Raw genomic sequence first — 14,776 nt, 5'->3', positions numbered from 1 at the left:
TAACCTAACAAGAAGAACAAAACATTTTCCCGAATCTCCTCCTCCCGCTGCTGATGGCCTTTGCACCATTACGCTCCAGGCATTAGGCTACACCAGGGGGTCAGTTTCCATTTAGAGTGCCAATTAACCTTTCATTTATTTTTTACCGCCAAATTTCATGATATCCAATTGGTAGTTACAGTCTTGTCCCATCTCCACAACAGACTCAGGATAGGTGAAGGTTGAGAGCCACGCGTCCTCTGAAACACAACCCAGCCAAGCTGCACTGCTCACTTAACCTGGAAACCAGCTGCAAAAATGTGTCAGAGGAAACACAGTACACCTGGCGACCTGTCAGTGTGCATTGCGCCCGGCCTTCCACAGGAATCCCTAGTGCGCAATGGGACAAGAACATCCCTGCCGGACAAACTGTCCCCTAAACCCGACGACACCGGGCCAATTGTGTACCGCCCCATGGGTCTCCCGGTCGCGGCCAGCTGCAACAGAGGACACAGACTTGAACCAGGATCCTGCTCTGCATTGCAGTGTCTTAGAACACTGCGCCACTCAGGAGACCCGACAACCTATCTTACCATTACTACCGATCTGCGTGCCAGTTATGGTTTTCATATGCATATTTTCGTAGAACAGTTTGATTTATTTCATATGTAAAGTCTTCGTATCTCAAAATCATTTTCAAGTGGTGAATAAAAATGATATCTAAACCAAAATGAAAACTACACAAATCTAAAAGTCACTTCTATTGCCATTGCCAACAATGTAAAAACGGCCTACATAAAGCCAACAAATAAAATCATTACAGTCTGAAGGTGGAAAAAATATTCTGATAAAAAATAAATCACTTTGGCTACACATGGCCTTTCTGCAAGGAACATGAAACAATGTAGCAACTAATCAACTTGGTCCAGCCAGATGCTTGAGCTAACAAACTTGCAACATTGTATAATATATTTTGGACCCTCAGTTTCCCCTGCCAGTGACCTCCGGGCAGACACAGCTGTAGGCTTAATATCAGGCTATTTACGCAAGGACAAGAAGTAATCAGGTAGGCCTATTTTATAACGTTTCCATCCCCGCGGCTTCAGCAATGGATTGGTCCACTGAGATATGCGTCAATCAAGACGTGCCATAAATCTTTTTTGAGGGCAACTGCTCAACTACAAAATTCTCAGTCGACCAACAGCCTATGGACCAGTTGACTAAAAGGTGTCAGCCCTATTTGACACTGAGATAAAAACAGCTGCACTAGACCTTTAGCGGATTCATTTCAAAGGGTGATTCAAACAAAATACCCAGTTGCGTTGGCCGGGAATCGAACCCGGGTCAACTGCTTGGAAGGCAGCTATGCTCACCACTATACCACCAACGCTTACTCAACAAATACCAGGAGCAGTCTCTGTTTGAAAATGAAAGTAAAAGAAAACCTACATTTGACATTTGCAGGATAATAATGGGATTCCCTAAAAACACATCACTGACATCACCAGGCGGTAAATGAGTTAATAGACCAATAACAAAGAGTTCCAGACGGCTCTGCCAATAACAGCTAGTTTTCAGGTTTCCCCCTTTCCACTCAGACAATGCCAGACATTCCTAGCAAAATTCTTGCTTGACAAATTGCTCTTTACTAACAAGTCATTTTTGCTTATTTTGGATCATTTTCATTGAAAACAATCACAGTAAGGTATTTGATTGTTACCTAGAAATGATTTGACTGATCCATTGCTGAAGTCCCCAACAACATTTTTTCGAGTCGACCGAAAGCCGTTCTTTCGACCAGTCGACTGGTTCAAATTTTTAAAAGTGTGTTTTTCCATATATAAACTGAATAAAATCAACTATATGTAGGCTATTGAGCTTGTCTGATGCTTTAAGCATTACTCAAGAGGGTGCCCTAACCTAACCTAACAAGAAGAACAAAACCTTTTCCCGAATCTCCTCCTCCCGCTGCTGATGGCCTTTGCACCATTACGCTCCAGGCATTAGGCTACACCAGGGGGTCAGTTTCCATTTAGAGTGCCAATTAACCTTTCATTTATTTTTTACCGCCAAATTTCATGATATCCAATTGGTAGTTACAGTCTTGTCCCATCTCCACAACAGACTCAGGATAGGTGAAGGTTGAGAGCCACGCGTCCTCTGAAACACAACCCAGCCAAGCTGCACTGCTCACTTAACCTGGAAACCAGCTGCAAAAATGTGTCAGAGGAAACACAGTACACCTGGCGACCTGTCAGTGTGCATTGCGCCCGGCCTTCCACAGGAATCCCTAGTGCGCAATGGGACAAGAACATCCCTGCTGGACAAACTGTCCCCTAAACCCGACGACACCGGGCCAATTGTGTACCGCCCCATGGGTCTCCCGGTCGCGGCCAGCTGCAACAGAGGACACAGACTTGAACCAGGATCCTGCTCTGCATTGCAGTGTCTTAGAACACTGCGCCACGGTCGCGGCCGGCTGCAACAGAGGACACAGACTTGAACCAGGATCCTGCTCTGCATTGCAGTGTCTTAGAACACTTCAGGAGACCCGACAACCATTACTACCGATCTGCGTGCCAGTTATGGTTTTCATATGCATATTTTCGTAGAACAGTTTGATTTATTTCATATGTAAAGTCTTCGTATCTCAAAATCATTTTCAAGTGGTGAATAAAAATGATATCTAAACCAAAATGAAAACTACACAAATCTAAAAGTCACTTCTATTGCCATTGCCAACAATGTAAAAACGGCCTACATAAAGCCAACAAATAAAATCATTACAGTCTGAAGGTGGAAAAAATATTCTGATAAAAAATAAATCACTTTGGCTACACATGGCCTTTCTGCAAGGAACATGAAACAATGTAGCAACTAATCAACTTGGTCCAGCCAGATGATGGAGCTAACAAACTTGCAACATTGTATAATATATTTTGGACCCTCAGTTTCCCCTGCCAGTGACCTCCGGGCAGACACAGCTGTAGGCTTAATATCAGGCTATTTACGCAAGGACAAGAAGTAATCAGGTAGGCCTATTTTATAACGTTTCCATCCCCGCGGCTTCAGCAATGGATTGGTCCACTGAGATATGCGTCAATCAAGACGTGCCATAAATCTTTTTTGAGGGCAACTGCTCAACTACAAAATTCTCAGTCGACCAACAGCCTATGGACCAGTTGACTAAAAGGTGTCAGCCCTATTTGACACTGAGATAAAAACAGCTGCACTAGACCTTTAGCGGATTCATTTCAAAGGGTGATTCAAACAAAATACCCAGTTGCGTTGGCCGGGAATCGAACCCGGGTCAACTGCTTGGAAGGCAGCTATGCTCACCACTATACCACCAACTCTTACTCAACAACTACCAGGAGCAGTCTCTGTTTGAAAATGAAAGTAAAAGAAAACCTACATTTGACATTTGCAGGATAATAATGGGATTCCCTAAAAACACATCACTGACATCACCAGGCGGTAAATGAGTTAATAGACCAATAACAAAGAGTTCCAAACGGCTCTGCCAATAACAGCTAGTTTTCAGGTTTCCCCCTTTCCACTCAGACAATGCCAGACATTCCTAGCAAAATTCTTGCTTGACAAATTGCTCTTTACTAACAAGTCATTTTTGCTTATTTTGGATCATTTTCATTGAAAACAATCACAGTAAGGTATTTGATTGTTACCTAGAAATGATTTGACTGATCCATTGCTGAAGTCCCCAACAACATTTTTTCGAGTCGACCGAAGAGCTTTCGACCAGTTGACTGGTTCAAATTTTTAAAAGTGTGTTTTTCCATATATAAACTGAATAAAATCAACTATATGTAGGCTATTGAGCTTGTCTGATGCTTTAAGCATTACTCAAGAGGGTGCCCTAACCTAACCTAACAAGAAGAACAAAACCTTTTCCCGAATCTCCTCCTCCCGCTGCTGATGGCCTTTGCACCATTACGCTCCAGGCATTAGGCTACACCAGGGGGTCAGTTTCCATTTAGAGTGCCAATTAACCTTTCATTTATTTTTTACCGCCAAATTTCATGATATCCAATTGGTAGTTACAGTCTTGTCCCATCTCCACAACAGACTCAGGATAGGTGAAGGTTGAGAGCCACGCGTCCTCTGAAACACAACCCAGCCAAGCTGCACTGCTCACTTAACCTGGAAACCAGCTGCAAAAATGTGTCAGAGGAAACACAGTACACCTGGCGACCTGTCAGTGTGCATTGCGCCCGGCCTTCCACAGGAATCCCTAGTGCGCAATGGGACAAGAACATCCCTGCCGGACAAACTGTCCCCTAAACCCGACGACACCGGGCCAATTGTGTACCGCCCCATGGGTCTCCCGGTCGCGGCCAGCTGAAACAGAGGACACAGACTTGAACCAGGATCCTGCTCTGCATTGCAGTGTCTTAGAACACTGCGCCACTCAGGAGACCCGACAACCTATCTTACCATTACTACCGATCTGCGTGCCAGTTATGGTTTTCATATGCATATTTTCGTAGAACAGTTTGATTTATTTCATATGTAAAGTCTTCGTATCTCAAAATCATTTTCAAGTGGTGAATAAAAATGATATCTAAACCAAAATGAAAACTACACAAATCTAAAAGTCACTTCTATTGCCATTGCCAACAATGTAAAAACGGCCTACATAAAGCCAACAAATAAAATCATTACAGTCTGAAGGTGGAAAAAATATTCTGATAAAAAATAAATCACTTTGGCTACACATGGCCTTTCTGCAAGGAACATGAAACAATGTAGCAACTAATCAACTTGGTCCAGCCAGATGCTTGAGCTAACAAACTTGCAACATTGTATAATATATTTTGGACCCTCAGTTTCCCCTGCCAGTGACCTCCGGGCAGACACAGCTGTAGGCTTAATATCAGGCTATTTACGCAAGGACAAGAAGTAATCAGGTAGGCCTATTTTATAACGTTTCCATCCCCGCGGCTTCAGCAATGGATTGGTCCACTGAGATATGCGTCAATCAAGACGTGCCATAAATCTTTTTTGAGGGCAACTGCTCAACTACAAAATTCTCAGTCGACCAACAGCCTATGGACCAGTTGACTAAAAGGTGTCAGCCCTATTTGACACTGAGATAAAAACAGCTGCACTAGACCTTTAGCGGATTCATTTCAAAGGGTGATTCAAACAAAATACCCAGTTGCGTTGGCCGGGAATCGAACCCGGGTCAACTGCTTAGAAGGCAGCTATGCTCACCACTATACCACCAACGCTTACTCAACAACTACCAGGAGCAGTCTCTGTTTGAAAATGAAAGTAAAAGAAAACCTACATTTGACATTTGCAGAATAATAATGGGATTCCCTAAAAACACATCACTGACATCACCAGGCGGTAAATGAGTTAATAGACCAATAACAAAGAGTTCCAGACGGCTCTGCCAATAACAGCTAGTTTTCAGGTTTCCCCCTTTCCACTCAGACAATGCCAGACATTCCTAGCAAAATTCTTGCTTGACAAATTGCTCTTTACTAACAAGTCATTTTTGCTTATTTTGGATCATTTTCATTGAAAACAATCACAGTAAGGTATTTGATTGTTACCTAGAAATGATTTGACTGATCCATTGCTGAAGTCCCCAACAACATTTTTTCGAGTCGACCGAAAGCAGTTCTTTCGACCAGTCGACTGGTTCAAATTTTTTAAAGTGTGTTTTTCCATATATAAACTGAATAAAATCAACTATATGTAGGCTATTGAGCTTGTCTGATGCTTTAAGCATTACTCAAGAGGGTGCCCTAACCTAACCTAACAAGAAGAACAAAACCTTTTCCCGAATCTCCTCCTCCCGCTGCTGATGGCCTTTGCACCATTACGCTCCAGGCATTAGGCTACACCAGGGGGTCAGTTTCCATTTAGAGTGCCAATTAACTTTTCATTTATTTTTTACCGCCAAATTTCATGATATCCAATTGGTAGTTACAGTCTTCTCCCATCTCCACAACAGACTCTGGATAGGTGAAGGTTGAGAGCCACGCGTCCTCTGAAACACAACCCAGCCAAGCTGCACTGCTCACTTAACCTGGAAACCAGCTGCAAAAATGTGTCAGAGGAAACACAGTACACCTGGCGACCTGTCAGTGTGCATTGCGCCCGGCCTTCCACAGGAATCCCTAGTGCGCAATGGGACAAGAACATCCCTGCCGGACAAACTGTCCCCTAAACGAGACGACACCGGGCCAATTGTGCACCGCCCCATGGGTCTCCCGGTCGGGGCCAGCTGCAACAGAGGACACAGACTTGAACCAGGATCCTGCTCTGCATTGCAGTGTCTTAGAACACTGCGCCACTCAGGAGACCCGACAACCTATCTTACCATTACTACTGATCTGCGTGCCAGTTATGGTTTTCATATGCATATTTTCGTAGAACAGTTTGATTTATTTCATATGTAAAGTCTTCGTATCTCAAAATCATTTTCAAGTGGTGAATAAAAATGATATCTAAACCAAAATGAAAACTACACAAATCTAAAAGTCACTTCTATTGCCATTGCCAACAATGTAAAAACGGCCGACATAAAGCCAACAAATAAAATCATTACAGTCTGAAGGTGGAAAAAATATTCTGATAAAAAATAAATCACTTTGGCTACACATGGCCTTACTGCAAGGAACATGAAACAATGTAGCAACTAATCAACTTGGTCCAGCCAGATGCTTGAGCTAACAAACTTGCAACATTGTATAATATATTTTGGACCCTCAGTTTCCCCTGCCAGTGACCTCCGGGCAGACACAGCTGTAGGCTTAATATCAGGCTATTTACGCAAGGACAAGAAGTAATCAGGTAGGCCTATTTTATAACGTTTCCATCCCCGCGGCTTCAGCAATGGATTGGTCCACTGAGATATGCGTCAATCAAGACGTGCCATAAATCTTTTTTGAGGGCAACTGCTCAACTACAAAATTCTCAGTCGACCAACAGCCTATGGACCAGTTGACTAAAAGGTGTCAGCCCTATTTGACACTGAGATAAAAACAGCTGCACTAGACCTTTAGCGGATTCATTTCAAAGGGTGATTCAAACAAAATACCCAGTTGCGTTGGCCGGGAATCGAACCCGGGTCAACTGCTTGGAAGGCAGCTATGCTCACCACTATACCACCAACGCTTACTCAACAACTACCAGGAGCAGTCTCTGTTTGAAAATGAAAGTAAAAGAAAACCTACATTTGACATTTGCAGAATAATAATGGGATTCCCTAAAAACACATCACTGACATCACCAGGCGGTAAATGAGTTAATAGACCAATAACAAAGAGTTCCAGACGGCTCTGCCAATAACAGCTAGTTTTCAGGTTTCCCCCTTTCCACTCAGACAATGCCAGACATTCCTAGCAAAATTCTTGCTTGACAAATTGCTCTTTACTAACAAGTCATTTTTGCTTATTTTGGATCATTTTCATTGAAAACAATCACAGTAAGGTATTTGATTGTTACCTAGAAATGATTTGACTGATCCATTGCTGAAGTCCCCAACAACATTTTTTCGAGTCGACCGAAAGCAGTTCTTTCGACCAGTCGACTGGTTCAAATTTTTTAAAGTGTGTTTTTCCATATATAAACTGAATAAAATCAACTATATGTAGGCTATTGAGCTTGTCTGATGCTTTAAGCATTACTCAAGAGGGTGCCCTAACCTAACCTAACAAGAAGAACAAAACCTTTTCCCGAATCTCCTCCTCCCGCTGCTGATGGCCTTTGCACCATTACGCTCCAGGCATTAGGCTACACCAGGGGGTCAGTTTCCATTTAGAGTGCCAATTAACCTTTCATTTATTTTTTACCGCCAAATTTCATGATATCCAATTGGTAGTTACAGTCTTCTCCCATCTCCACAACAGACTCTGGATAGGTGAAGGTTGAGAGCCACGCGTCCTCTGAAACACAACCCAGCCAAGCTGCACTGCTCACTTAACCTGGAAACCAGCTGCAAAAATGTGTCAGAGGAAACACAGTACACCTGGCGACCTGTCAGTGTGCATTGCGCCCGGCCTTCCACAGGAATCCCTAGTGCGCAATGGGACAAGAACATCCCTGCCGGACAAACTGTCCCCTAAACGAGACGACACCGGGCCAATTGTGCACCGCCCCATGGGTCTCCCGGTCGGGGCCAGCTGCAACAGAGGACACAGACTTGAACCAGGATCCTGCTCTGCATTGCAGTGTCTTAGAACACTGCGCCACTCAGGAGACCCGACAACCTATCTTACCATTACTACCGATCTGCGTGCCAGTTATGGTTTTCATATGCATATTTTCGTAGAACAGTTTGATTTATTTCATATGTAAAGTCTTCGTATCTCAAAATCATTTTCAAGTGGTGAATAAAAATGATATCTAAACCAAAATGAAAACTACACAAATCTAAAAGTCACTTCTATTGCCATTGCCAACAATGTAAAAACGGCCTACATAAAGCCAACAAATAAAATCATTACAGTCTGAAGGTGGAAAAAATATTCTGATAAAAAATAAATCACTTTGGCTACACATGGCCTTTCTGCAAGGAACATGAAACAATGTAGCAACTAATCAACTTGGTCCAGCCAGATGCTTGAGCTAACAAACTTGCAACATTGTATAATATATTTTGGACCCTCAGTTTCCCCTGCCAGTGACCTCCGGGCAGACACAGCTGTAGGCTTAATATCAGGCTATTTACGCAAGGACAAGAAGTAATCAGGTAGGCCTATTTTATAACGTTTCCATCCCCGCGGCTTCAGCAATGGATTGGTCCACTGAGATATGCGTCAATCAAGACGTGCCATAAATCTTTTTTGAGGGCAACTGCTCAACTACAAAATTCTCAGTCGACCAACAGCCTATGGACCAGTTGACTAAAAGGTGTCAGCCCTATTTGACACTGAGATAAAAACAGCTGCACTAGACCTTTAGCGGATTCATTTCAAAGGGTGATTCAAACAAAATACCCAGTTGCGTTGGCCGGGAATCGAACCCGGGTCAACTGCTTGGAAGGCAGCTATGCTCACCACTATACCACCAACGCTTACTCAACAACTACCAGGAGCAGTCTCTGTTTGAAAATGAAAGTAAAAGAAAACCTACATTTGACATTTGCAGGATAATAATGGGATTCCCTAAAAACACATCACTGACATCACCAGGCGGTAAATGAGTTAATAGACCAATAACAAAGAGTTCCAAACGGCTCTGCCAATAACAGCTAGTTTTCAGGTTTCCCCCTTTCCACTCAGACAATGCCAGACATTCCTAGCAAAATTCTTGCTTGACAAATTGCTCTTTACTAACAAGTCATTTTTGCTTATTTTGGATCATTTTCATTGAAAACAATCACAGTAAGGTATTTGATTGTTACCTAGAAATTATTTGACTGATCCATTGCTGAAGTCCTCAACAACATTTTTTCGAGTTCTTTCGACCAGTCGACTGGTTCAAAATTTTTTAAGTGTGTTTTTCCATATATAAACTGAATAAAATCAACTATATGTAGGCTATTGAGCTTGTCTGATGCTTTAAGCATTACTCAAGAGGGTGCCCTAACCTAACCTAACAAGAAGAACAAAACCTTTTCCCGAATCTCCTCCTCCCGCTGCTGATGGCCTTTGCACCATTACGCTCCAGGCATTAGGCTACACCAGGGGGTCAGTTTCCATTTAACCTTTCATTTATTTTTTACCGCCAAATTTCATGATATCCAATTGGTAGTTACAGTCTTGTCCCATCTCCACAACAGACTCAGGATAGGTGAAGGTTGAGAGCCACGTATCCTCTGAAACACAACCCAGCCAAGCTGCACTGCTCACTTAACCTGGAAACCAGCCGCTCCAATGTGTCAGAGGAAACACAGTACACCTGGCGATCGTGTCAGTGTGCATTGCGCCCGGCCTTCCACAGGAATCCCTAGTGCGCGATGGGACAAGAACATCCCTGCCGGCCAAACTGTCCATATATATAGAGTTTTACATAGAGTTTTGTCTTTGACACATTTAATTGACACATTTAACATTCAATTGAAATACTCAATACGCTTTAGTCGTGGCCATCAAAGTTAATATTCGACTGCATTTAGAATTGTTATTTGTTGCGCAATGACTGGGTTTACAAAAGCACGTTTCACTCCAGTGAGGAGCTTACTCTTGGGTTGTCTTGACAAGTGATAGGACTTTTCAACTAATGTTTTAGGAACTTCTGAATGAGCCCTAAAACGTTCTCTGATTTTGATAATATAACTAGCCTACCACAACACTCTCCTCTCGGTGCAACGGCTATGGTCATGTTGCATCTACAAAAGTTCTGCCCCCTGTGAGGATCGAACTCACGACCTTCAGATTATGAGACTGACGCGCTACCTACTGCGCTAAGGAGGCCTGTAGTTCAGCAACAAAAACACTGATTTTGAAATAGGATTTCTGATTGGCCACATCTGCAGTCCTCATGCCTCCTTGCAGCATGCCTAACACGGAACTCAAACCGGCTGTGCGCGTGCGCCATCGTGCATACATTTATTTTGTCCCCCCACACCAAACGCGATCAGGACACGCAGGTTAACATATCAAAACAAACTCTGAACCAATTACATTATTTGGGGACAGGTCGAAAACTTGCACTTGCTAGCTAATTTGTCCTATTTAGCTAGCTTGCTGTTGCTAGCTAATTTGTCCTGGGATATAAACATTAGGTTGTAATTTTACCTGAAATGCACAAGTTCCTCTACTCCAACAATTAATCCACACATAAAAACGGTCAACCGAATCGTTTCTAGTCATCTCTCCTCCTTCCAGGCTTTTTCATCGTTGAACTTATATGGTGATTGGCATCTAAACTTTCATAGTATTACCACGACAACCAGCAACAGTTCATCTTTCAATCACCCACATGGGTATAACCAATGAGGAGATGGCACGTGGGTACCTGCTTCTATAAACCAATGAGGAGATGGGAGAGCAGGACTTGCAGCGCCATCTGAATCAGAAATAGGAATGACTTCTATTTTAGCCCTTGGCAACGCAGACGCTCGTTGACCCGTGCGAGCAGTGTGGGTGCAATAATTTAATAACATCGATTCCAAAATGTATTTTGCAACGCTCACGCACTCGGTGTAGTCAGGGTATAAGGCACGTTTACACAGGTGAGCAGGGACCCTGGGCATCTTCTTTTGGTGTTTTTCAGAGTCAGTAGAAAGACCTCTTTTAGTGTCCTATGTTTTCATAACTGTGACCTTAATTGCCTACCGTCTTTAAACTGTTAGTGTCCTAACAACTGCTCCGCAGGTGCATGTTAATTAATTGTTTATGGTTCATTGAACAAGCATGGGAAACAGTGTTCAAACCCTTTAATATGAAGATCTGTGAAGTTAATACAATTTTTACGAATTACCTTTGAAAGACAGGGTCCTGAAAAAGGGATGTTTCTTTTTTTGCTGAGTTTATCTTGTATTAGGCTAGATTAACTCCTTCTCAAATTGTATTTGAGTATCCTTGCCATAGTCTAAACTATAATAGACATTTCATCGCAAGGGGCAAATACGCGATTGTCTGTGCTGCCCAATCATATTACGTAATCATATTGATATGACCAAATTCACCAATCAGGAACGTCCTTTCAAACTCAGTGTTTTTATCTTCGATATAAGCCTCCTTAGCGCAGTAGGTAGCGTGTCAGTCTCATAATCTGAAGGTCGTGAGTTTGATCCTCACAGGGGGCATTGACTTTTTCATGTACCTCTTTTTAGCTTTTGCAGGACTGGATTACACATGCCCTATCCCAAAACAACTCCCATCCCTTAGCCCTACTAACCTGTACCCTTGCACACTGACTCGGTACCAGTGCCCCCTGTATATAGCCTCGTTAGTCTTATTGTGTTACTTTTTATTATTACTTTTTATTTTAGCCTATTTGGTAAATATTTTCTGCACTGTTGGTTAAGGGCTTGTAAGTAAGCATTTCACGGTAAAGTCTACATTTGTTGTATTCGGCGCATGTGGCATCTCCCAATCTAGGTTTTACAGTGGGGAAACAAAAAATTGAGTTCTCACAAATTGCCATCCAAAAGGGCAATTTTTTATTTTTTTTATTTCACCTTTATTTAACCAGGTAGGCTAGTTGAGAACAAGTTCTCATTTACAACTGCGACCTGGCCAAGATAAAGCATAGCAGTGTGAACAGACAACACAGAGTTACACATGGAGTAAACAATTAACAAGTCAATAACACAGTAGAAAAAAAAGAGTCTATATACATTGTGTGCAAAAGGCATGAGGAGGTAGGCGAATAATTACAATTTTGCAGATTAACACTGGAGTGATAAATTATCAGATGGCCATGTACAGGTAGATATCCTGGTGTGCAAAAGAGCAGAAAAGTAAATAAATATAAACTGTATGGGGATGAGGTAGGTAAAATTGGGTGGGCTATTTACCGATAGACTATGTACAGCTGCAGCGAGAAATATGCTTCAAATTTTGATTTCATACACTGTGACAATAATGACACATCTTAAAAATGGCCACAAGTGTTCAGATAAGCATGAGAATCCATTTTTTCATCCTATTTATAGAGTATTGGTTATCGATATATCGGTAAAAGGCTGATATCTACGTATCAGTGAAATGAAGTTGTGAGCAAGTATTATGTGATATGACCCTATATAAGGGTCATAAACTAAATGTATATTGTTGTTGTTTTTGATGACCAATTATATTTGTGTTTGATATCAAATTGACCAATCAGAAATGTTTTTTCAAAATGCCTCAGCGCAGTAAATAGCGCGTCTCATAAGCTGAAGGTTGTCAATTCACTCCTCACAGGGGGCAGGTTTTTTGTAGCTCTTCCAATCGAAGCAATACAACATGACCATAGCCCCAACATGACCATACCCCACAAGACATGCCACCAGAGGTCTTTTCGACTGTCCCCAAGTCCAGAACGGACTATGGGAGGTGCACAGTACACCCTGTTGCCTCGGCATGGAGAGCACTGTTCACTCTTGGAGATTAGCCCCTCGCTTTGCGCTGTTTGTTCTTACGGATGTCAGCCTAAAATGCTACTTCCAAAATGTGTATTGGTGAGTCTACCTTTAAGTCACACACTTTTTCTTCATTTCACCGATACATCGATATTAGCCTTTTACCGATATATCGATAACCAATAAAAACGTGACTCTCATGCTTATCTGAACACATGTGGGCATTTTTAAGATGTGTCATTATTGTCACAGTGTACGAAATCAGAATTTGAAGCATATTTCTCTGACAATTGCCCTTTTGGATGGCAATTTATGAGAACTCAGTGTGACATGTATATATATCTTTTTTTTCTCCCCACTGTAAAAGAATAGCCTAGATTGGGAGATATATCAGTATCGGTAGGTTTTGTCCCCCCAATGTAATGTAATCAGATGAAGAAAAAGCCATTTCGGTCAGGCTCTCTGAGATATAACTAGTTGGTGGGCAAAAACAGTCATCAAAACAGACATTGTATTTGTCCGTACTTTACTTTGAAAATGTCAATAGGTCACACAGACTGAGGATCAAGGCAATAGAATCTGCTTACTCTTGCAGTTCTCTCCTACTCAATTGCCTAGGCCGTAGGGCTAAGGGATGGGAGTTGTTTTGGCATAGGGCATGTGTAATACAATCTTGCAAAAGCTAAAAAGAGGTACATGAAAAAACCAATGCCCCCTGTGAGGATCGAACTCACGACCTTCAGATTATGAGACTGACGCGCTACCTACTGCGCTAAGGAGGCTTAAAGCAAAAGTGAAAACACTGAGTTTGAAAGGATGTTTCTGATTGGTCAAATTAATATGATTGGGCAGTACAGACAATCGTGATGAAATGCCTATTATAATTTAGACTAAGGGAGGGATACTCAAATACTATTTGAGAAGGTCCGGTAACAGGATTTCCTAGGTGACAAAGGGCTGTATTGATATTGCCATTTATCAGCGCAGTAACAAACCCCCCTGCGACCCCCCCTCCCCCCTCCCCCACCCCCACCCCATCAGCAACATGCGCCACGTCTATTTCTATGGACACAAGTACTGTTCATGACACAAACTGTTCACACCCCTCTTGTTGGTGGAGAGAATTTAGCAGATTTAAAGGTCATTTCCTGCAATTCTATACATTTTGCCATGTGTTCATGTGATATCTGAGTGACTCAAACATCACAACAATGTCAATGGGCTAAAACACCTACTTAAAAAACATTAGCTGACAGTTGATCCAACAGTCATAAATGGCTCATAAATGGTTTGCAATGACTGACACAACAAGAGGAAAACTACTGATGCACTACCAAATTTAGAAATTGTGCATTCTACTATTACAACTTTCTAGAGTAAGCTGAAAGCCCAACTGAGTTCCCGCGGTCCGTATTGACCCCTCTCTGGGTCAGGATGCAGACGGCAGTCCGCCAATTGAGTATGGTTGTACTAAGGTTTCTGATTATCTAAATGATTAAACAATTTTACAGTACATTAGGTCTTAGGATACATATTTCCAAATACAAGTCAGCAAGGGACACAGTCATTTGACAATTACATGCTATGGTTAATTATTCTGTATCATAATGGATTAATACGCAAAACCTTAGCAACTTTCCTGATTTAGACCTCCACCACCACAAAGCAGAATACCCTTCTAAGTAAACATCCAATAGATATGCCTGAACCCTATAATATGAGGTCTGACAAAAGTTGATACAAAAAAATTGTTGAAACCATCCTTGGTTAGGTTATTCAATGTGTGGGCCTATCTCCCCAGTTTGC

The 14,776-nt window shown here is 42.2% G+C and overlaps 8 non-coding genes across 8 annotated transcripts; 1 reads left to right on the top strand and 7 right to left on the bottom strand.

Moving 5' to 3' along the window:
• Positions 1-1,297: 1,297 nt before the first annotated feature.
• Positions 1,298-1,369, bottom strand: trnag-ucc (transfer RNA glycine (anticodon UCC)). Its single transcript has one exon. It is a non-coding gene; the product is annotated as a tRNA-Gly (tRNA).
• Positions 1,370-3,263: 1,894 nt separating this feature from the next.
• trnag-ucc (transfer RNA glycine (anticodon UCC)) lies at positions 3,264-3,335 on the bottom strand. The gene has a single exon. It is a non-coding gene; the product is annotated as a tRNA-Gly (tRNA).
• Positions 3,336-5,159: 1,824 nt separating this feature from the next.
• trnar-ucu (transfer RNA arginine (anticodon UCU)) lies at positions 5,160-5,231 on the bottom strand. The gene has a single exon. It is a non-coding gene; the product is annotated as a tRNA-Arg (tRNA).
• Positions 5,232-7,059: 1,828 nt separating this feature from the next.
• Positions 7,060-7,131, bottom strand: trnag-ucc (transfer RNA glycine (anticodon UCC)). The gene has a single exon. It is a non-coding gene; the product is annotated as a tRNA-Gly (tRNA).
• A 1,828-nt stretch (positions 7,132-8,959) lies between these two features.
• On the bottom strand, positions 8,960-9,031 carry trnag-ucc (transfer RNA glycine (anticodon UCC)). Its single transcript has one exon. It is a non-coding gene; the product is annotated as a tRNA-Gly (tRNA).
• A 1,269-nt stretch (positions 9,032-10,300) lies between these two features.
• Positions 10,301-10,373, bottom strand: trnam-cau (transfer RNA methionine (anticodon CAU)). The gene has a single exon. It is a non-coding gene; the product is annotated as a tRNA-Met (tRNA).
• Positions 10,374-11,637: 1,264 nt separating this feature from the next.
• trnam-cau (transfer RNA methionine (anticodon CAU)) lies at positions 11,638-11,710 on the top strand. The gene has a single exon. It is a non-coding gene; the product is annotated as a tRNA-Met (tRNA).
• A 1,969-nt stretch (positions 11,711-13,679) lies between these two features.
• On the bottom strand, positions 13,680-13,752 carry trnam-cau (transfer RNA methionine (anticodon CAU)). The gene has a single exon. It is a non-coding gene; the product is annotated as a tRNA-Met (tRNA).
• Between the last annotated feature and the right edge of the window lie 1,024 nt (positions 13,753-14,776).

The sequence above is a fragment of the Oncorhynchus clarkii genome, chromosome 20 (assembly GCF_045791955.1).
Source record: "Oncorhynchus clarkii lewisi isolate Uvic-CL-2024 chromosome 20, UVic_Ocla_1.0, whole genome shotgun sequence".
In the NCBI taxonomy this organism is placed as follows: domain Eukaryota; kingdom Metazoa; phylum Chordata; class Actinopteri; order Salmoniformes; family Salmonidae; genus Oncorhynchus; species Oncorhynchus clarkii.
This window is presented reverse-complemented; position numbering and strand designations above follow the sequence as displayed.